The sequence below is a fragment of the Lycium barbarum genome, chromosome 5, assembly GCF_019175385.1.
Source record: "Lycium barbarum isolate Lr01 chromosome 5, ASM1917538v2, whole genome shotgun sequence".
Classification (NCBI taxonomy): Eukaryota; Viridiplantae; Streptophyta; class Magnoliopsida; order Solanales; family Solanaceae; genus Lycium; species Lycium barbarum.
The window spans coordinates 121,026,059-121,033,316 of record NC_083341.1 but is presented as its reverse complement, the minus strand read 5'-3'; positions in this window follow the sequence as shown (position 1 = coordinate 121,033,316).

The following is a 7,258-nucleotide window of genomic DNA, read 5'->3' as shown; positions in this document are numbered from 1 at the left end:
GGAAGGTGGAGATGACAGGTGAGGGAGATGGAGGAGAGAAGGAGAAAGAGAAAGAGAGAGGAGGGAGATGAAGGAGGTGCGGCTGTTGGAGAATGAAAGAACCCTAGGGTTCTTTTGTTTCAACTGACCCGGGTCGGATCATTGGGATGGACCGGGTCGGTTCAAATAATGTGTTGGGTTGGGCTAAAAATATATGGGCTGGGGTATTTAAAATGTGGGCTAATCGATTTGGGCTAGTGAATTAAAAAGGATGGGCTGATTGAATTAAAATGTGGATAGGTAAATTAAAAATGTGGGTTGATTTATGAATTGGTCCAAAAGTAGTATGGGTTGATTGGATTCCTACATTTAAATAAAAGACCTATTTAAATAACTTGTGTTAAAATATTATTTAAAATAAAATATGCAATTATTAGTGCTCAGATAAAAAATGGCGTTGTAATAGCCGTGCAATAATATTTCGAAAATCCACAGTAAATAAACATTATTATTTAATTATGCAAAGATAAATGCGATGCGTGTGCGTAAGTTGGTAAAATGCCGAAAATGATAAAAATTGTGAATTATAATAATAATAATAATAATAATAATAATAATAATAATAATAATAATAATGGCTAGTAACTGTAATAGAATAATGAAACGCCGGTTTGATGAGAGGCTAGTAATTATAGTAAAATATAATATATATATATTTTTTTATTTTCCAAATATTAGAAGCGCAAATAGGTATTTCGGGGAACAGGCGGGACAAAATTGGGTGTCAACAACTTGTCCCTCTTTGCCCGGTAATGATGAAAGAAGTTGTCGGGCAAAGACGTTGACTTAGTAGCCTATTTTGTCCCGACTAAAGGATTATGGAGGTCTAAGGGTAAAAAAAATTACGGCCGAACGCTGGTCTCTGAATCGCCTACATATCTCGGGCTGCACGAGAATCAGGCCGCGTGTAGTTCTGGAAAATCTGCGACACTTATGACTGGCAAATCACGATTGGTGCGAATCTTTGCAAAATATTGTCCCAGTGTCGAATTATGATGACACTGGGTATTGTGACAGAACTCTGAAAATTGACTATGCTGGAACGCGAACGGGATATTTGGGATTGGAGCCGAGTGTTCGAGGTAGATCTTTGATCCTTGTCGGGAAGTCTGCTTATCCTTCCCGACGTATTGCCCAGTTCGCTGCCGAAGAAATAGTTCCACGTTGCGCTAAAGCTCCTGCGAAACTTTAAGCTAGATAAAGATAGTCAGTAACAAATAAATATTGAACTAAAGCGATGCAAGTACGGTGCAATGCGGCTGCGAGCACACGCAGAGGCATTTGAAAATAATAATAAAACAGGGCAGGTGCGGTGCGATGTCTTATGCAGAAATTTTCCAAAGGGCGGTGCGCAGCCTTATGCAGAAACTACAAAGGGCGGTGCGCAACCCATGCAACATGAGAGGCGGTGCATAGCCTTATGCAGAAAATTTAAAGGGCGGTGCATGGTCCAGGCAGTATATGAAGGAATTGCAAAGGGCGGTGCGCATCCCATGCATTATATGAAAGGCGGTGCCCACACTTATGCGAAAATTTTAAAGGGCGGTGCATGACCCAAGTAATATATGAAAGCGATGCAAAGGGCGGTGCGCAGCCTTATGCGGAAATTTAAAAGGGCGGTGCATGGCCCAGGCAATATATGAAAGTGATGCAAAGGGCGGTGCGTAGCCCATGCATCATATGAAAGGCGGTGCACAGCCTTATGCAAAAATTTAAAAGGGCGGTGCATGGCCCAGACAATATATGAAAGCGATGCAAAAGGCGGTGCGCAGCCCATGCATCATATGAAAGGCGGTGCACAGCCTTATGCGGAAATTTAAAAAGGGCGGTGCATGGCCCAGGCAATATATGAAAGCGATGCAAAGGGCGGTGCGCAGCCTTATGCGGAAATTTAGAAGGGCGGTGCGCAGCTTTGTGCGAAAATTTTAAAGGGCGGTGCATGGCCCAAGCAATATATGAAAGCGATGCAAAGGGCAGTGCGCAGCCCATGCATCATATGAAAGGCGGTGCACAACCTTATGCAGAAATTACAAAGGGCGGTGCGCAGCCCATGCAACATGAAAGGCGGTGCACAGCCTTATGCAGAAAATTTAAAGGGCGGTGCATGGCCCAAGCAATATATGAAAGCGATGCAAAAGGAGGTGCGCAGCCTTATGCATCATATGAAAGGCGGTGCGCAGCCTTATGCAAAAATTTTAAAGGGCGGTGCATGGCCCAAGCAATATATGAAAGCGATGCAAAGGGCGGTGCGCAGCCTTATGCATCATATGAAAGGCGGTGCGCAGCCTTAACTGTCCTATTAAAGGCGGACGAGCCTATAATGTCCAATTAAAGGCGGACAAGCCTAAAGTGTCCTATTAAAGGCGGACGAGCCTAAAGTCCTATTAAAGGCAGACAAGCCTAAATGTCCTATTAAAGGCGGACGGGCCTAAATGCGGTGCTTTTGCGAACAATGATGATGTGCCTTTGCAGGACATTTGAAAGTAATAATGTAATGCAGGTGCGGTTGCTTTTGCAGTGCAGGGCATTTTGAAAACAGTAGTGCAGTGCGGGGCATTTAAAGCAATAGTGCATGCGCATTGTATTTGAAAGCATTTATGCAAGGCATTTGAAAGCAATAGGAAATGTTTGTGCATCGACACGTTTGAAAAATCATTTGCAAGACTCAAGCATTAATTTGTTGCGAATCTCGCAAATTATTGATACTCGAGAGGCATAATTGTTATAAGAAAGATCAAACCGTTCGACGTGCAATCCTTGCAAGGCTGCGAACATTATATATTTTGGCTTCCGCAACTTGGGAACCGTGAAACAAAGCGAGCGTCCTTTCTCCCAAGTCTTCTTTTTGCCTGATGACTCTGTTGGCCATATTCTCTTTCATGTTTCTCGATGTCGCTTGCGATGATGCCCTAAAAAATTGCCCCAGTTACTCGCATAAGAGGGTGTCGTTTTGCGATGATGCCTCTTAAAACTGTCCCAGTTTCTGGTATAGGAGGATATTGAGCTTTTGCGGTGATGCCCTTAAAATTTGTCCCAGTTTCTGGTATAGGAGGATGTTGCTTTTGCGAATGACGAGACTGAGCCTGACATAGGCTGCCTATGTATCCCACTAAGGGAATCAGGTCAAGCGTAGTTCAAATTACAAAGCAGAATAAAATTGAGATAGAAGGCAGTGCTCGGTCTAATGCTAAAATTTCAAAGGGGCGGTGCACAGCCCAAAATGTCCTATTAAAGGCGGACGAGCCTAAAATGTCCTATTAAAGGCGGACAAGCCTAAAATGTCCTATTAAAGGCGGACGAGCCTAAAATGTCCTGTTAAAGGCGGACTAGCCTAAATGCAGTGCTTGATTTATGATTACTAAAATTAGTGTGGAGCGAGGAGCTTTTGCGATGCTTTATTTGTATGCGGTGAGGCGAGTTTGACGCAGTGCGTAATTTGCAGCAGCAAATATTCATGATGTAATGCCGAAGATTTGGGGACCTTCTACCCTGCCAAAATTTGCATCTAAAAAAGTTCCTGCACTCAAAGAAATTTGTAAGTTTCAAATTTAATTAGTATTAAGTTGAATTTTCCCTTTGCTCTATCTGAATCTTGCAATTGCCGACTTGATACTGTGCGATATCCTTCAAAAATAGCTAAAATATGCCCCTGCGTTACTCAAAGAAGATTTGTTAGTGTAAAATAAAATGGTTGCCTTGCACTGAACACCAAAGCTTTGGCGTTGAATCTGCATTTCTTGAGGTGATTGCATTGCAACAATCTAGTGACGCTAATATATTGCTCGAGATTTCGATTCACGCTTTTGTCGAATAATGATAGGCCATTTGCAAATCTGCCCCAGTGTTGGTTTTCGATTCATGCTTTTGTCGAATAATGATAGGTCATTTGCAAAGCTGCCCCAGTGTTGCTTTGTGGGAAAAAAATGGAATTTTTCACTATATTAAGACCGTGTCCAAGAATGGACTGCCTACTTATCCCGAAGGAATCAGGTCGAAAGTAGTTAATACAAAGTTTTAGCAAAAATTACAAGAAGGAAAGCTTATCATGAAGCAAGTGGGTGAAGAATGCTAGTGACAGTAGATCCTTTCAATCATCTTACTTAGTTCCGCGCTTCCTTTTCAAATGTCTCGGTGCCAATTTTGATGAATCACCGGTAACAATAATTGCATTTGCAACTGGAAGGCCCTCATTTTCGCACAATTTATTTTGTTGCACGCTTATCTTATCCTTTTCAATCATGTTCTGGATCTTATACTTAAGTGTCGGGCAATTTTCTGTGTTATGACCTGGAATATTAGAGTGGTAAGCACAACTCTTGGACCAATCAAAATCTAGCGGTAGGCTTTTAGGGATCCATCCTTTCTTTGGCTTCAGGAGTCCCTTGGCTTTCATTCTCTCAAATATGCTGGTTAATGACTCTTCAAGTGGAGTAAAAGTGCGTAATTTTACGTGCTCTGACTGTCGTAAGCTAGACTGCGCTTGATCGGGTTGATATTGAAAGCCTCGTTGATGAAGAGATATATGATCACGCGAAACTTGATAGTTCTGTCGCGATTGCGGTTGATATGTAGACCTGACAGCTGAGTCGTTTCCTCTGTTTTTGTCTTGCAAGTTGTTGAATGTCTCAGCTTGAAAAGTTGCTTGTACTGATGAAGTGTCAACAATTCTTCCTGCTTGAATGCCCGCTTCTACTTGCTTTCCAACTTGAATTAGATCAGAAAAGTCACGTAACTGCGCGCATAACAACTTTTCATAATATATGCCCTTTTGCATGTGGATGAAAGTTGAAATCAACTCATTCTCGGGCAATGGAGGACGTATCTTTGAAGCTTCCAATCTCCATCGGAGGGCATATTCCTGAAAAGACTCATGTGGCATTCTTTCTATCTCAAGCATATCATAAAGATTTGGACTAACCCCGATGTTAAATTTGAAATATTCTACAAAGTCGCGGGCTATGTCCTCCCATGTGTACCATTTGCGAAAATCTTGTTCTGTGTACCAATCTAATGCTAACCCTGATAGGCTCTGAATGAACAATTTCATTCGTATGGCTTCATCTTGTCCAATTCCCATTAATCTGCTACAATAGTCCTTCAAGTGCATAACAGGATTTCCTCTGCCATTGAAGGTGTTGAATTTTGGCACTTTGAATCCTGGCGGCAACTCAACATTTGGAAGCATGCACAAGCTTTCATATCTTAAACTTTGGACATTTCTTGTCCGCATCTCTTCTTCGAAAATTCTCCTTAAATTGTGAAGCTCTCTATCCGAGTCATCCCAATTAATTGCATTCGTTTCATTTCTCAATCTCTTGTATGGGCATGCCGCTAGCTGATTTTGCTGATTTTCTGTGAAGGGTGCTGCAAGTGCAGGCTTTTGGACAGTAGGTATCAACGTGACTTGCAAAGCTTCTGGTTTAATAGAGAATCTTGGTGGTATATATGTAGGATCTGGGTGAGGAGAAGTAGTGAAGGAAATGTTTTGGGTTGAGCTGGAAGCTGAACTTGTGTTAGGAAGAAGGCTGAAGGTATTTCCCAAATTGACCAACACGCTTCTTTGTACTACATTCTTCTCGCTATCCTCATTTTGCGCTTGCACCAATCCCATACCTATGTTGAATGATTCAAATCTTTTTGCCATTGTATCTCGTCCTTAATGCAGATCCGCCGCCAAAACAATGTTCAATGCCAGACAACCTTCTAAAGAGAAAAGTAAAACTTGATAAACAAGATAAAATGAAGTAAATGCCCAAAATATTAAGTTAGATTAGTTCGTGATCTAATTAAGCAGGCTCTAGATTAGAGATGACTTGAGTCATATAAAGGAAACGAATGGACGAAAATGAATCATCAGCTATTTAGCTCTGATGGTCGAGAATGAGTCGGAAGAAAAGAAAACTACATTGGAGTAGAACATGCCGTTTGAAGAAAGGTTGACTCATATCGAACGCCAAAGCTTGGTTCTGAGTTAATTCTTACTAATTTCAGCATATTTTTTAAAAATATGTCCCAGTTTTAGGATGTTTTGAAAAGATATCTTGGGTTGCATTCCAAAATTGTTCCAGTTTCATGCTCCTTCGCTTGGGGAATATTAAAATTTGTAATAAATAAGACCGGACCTTATATAGGCTGCCTACGTATCCTGTATCCGACAGGAAATCAGGTCAAACGTAGTTCGGGCGCGTGTAAAAAGATTTTTTTTTTAATAATGCAAGAGATTAGCTTAGAGAAGATCATGATTGATCGGGCGCAAGACAGTTGAATTTAATATACCCGAGAGTTACGAAGCATTGGCAGGTTGCAAAATGTCAAGGAGAGGAGACCTATGAGGTTGTCCTTCGACTTACATGCCAAAAATTGAAATTAATGGGTGCGCGAAGATAGATTTCAGCGACCCAGAATGACGTGATTGACTCAGCGAAAGCTCCGCAGAAGCTAGGTAGTTGAACAGTCATTCTTGAACAACTTGATGGCAAAATCGAACAAATATCGAGAAGTGCCATTTGATAGATTGGACCAATAAATTTGGACATCTACCGATAAATGCTGAAAATGATAGAAATGGAAAGTAAAAGTTCCATGACGTAAACCGAGTGCCAAAGTGGATTCTACGAGGCATGGAGCTAACAAGTCGAATGTTTCGTCGTTTGAGACAGAAGATCATACCCGTAAAAGAAGGACACAAAAGCTCTTGGATTTGCAGTTTGATGGGACAAATTGTCCGACACTAATAGATTTGAGTAACTAAGCGAATAACGATAAGAGAATGCCTATTAAAATAAAGTTGGAATGATAAGAGTTAACTTTAAGGATTTTCAAGGCTAGTTCAGGTATGCGAAAATTAGGAAATTTCCTCCGACGATTAGAAATTTGTCGAGAGTCATGCTAAGAATGCGAACGATCTTAAAGGTGCTCTAGAGTGACTAAAGTGCGCTAACCGCGGAATAAATAGTTTTTTTTTTTGAAGTGAAGATGATGCAAAAATAATTAATGAAACAATATGCAATTGTGCGGCAGAGCAAATATGGATTTTACTTTTCTTCTGAAACAAAGATGATGTTAGTAATAACTTTTCACAAATAAATTCAAATAAGAGCCTTCAAATAAATTTAAGTAATGAGCTTGGCATCAGGTGATAAATAAGTTCAAAAGCAAGCATATTGCAAATAAATTCAAGTAAACCACTTAGCAAGCAAACACGCAACTTATAACACAA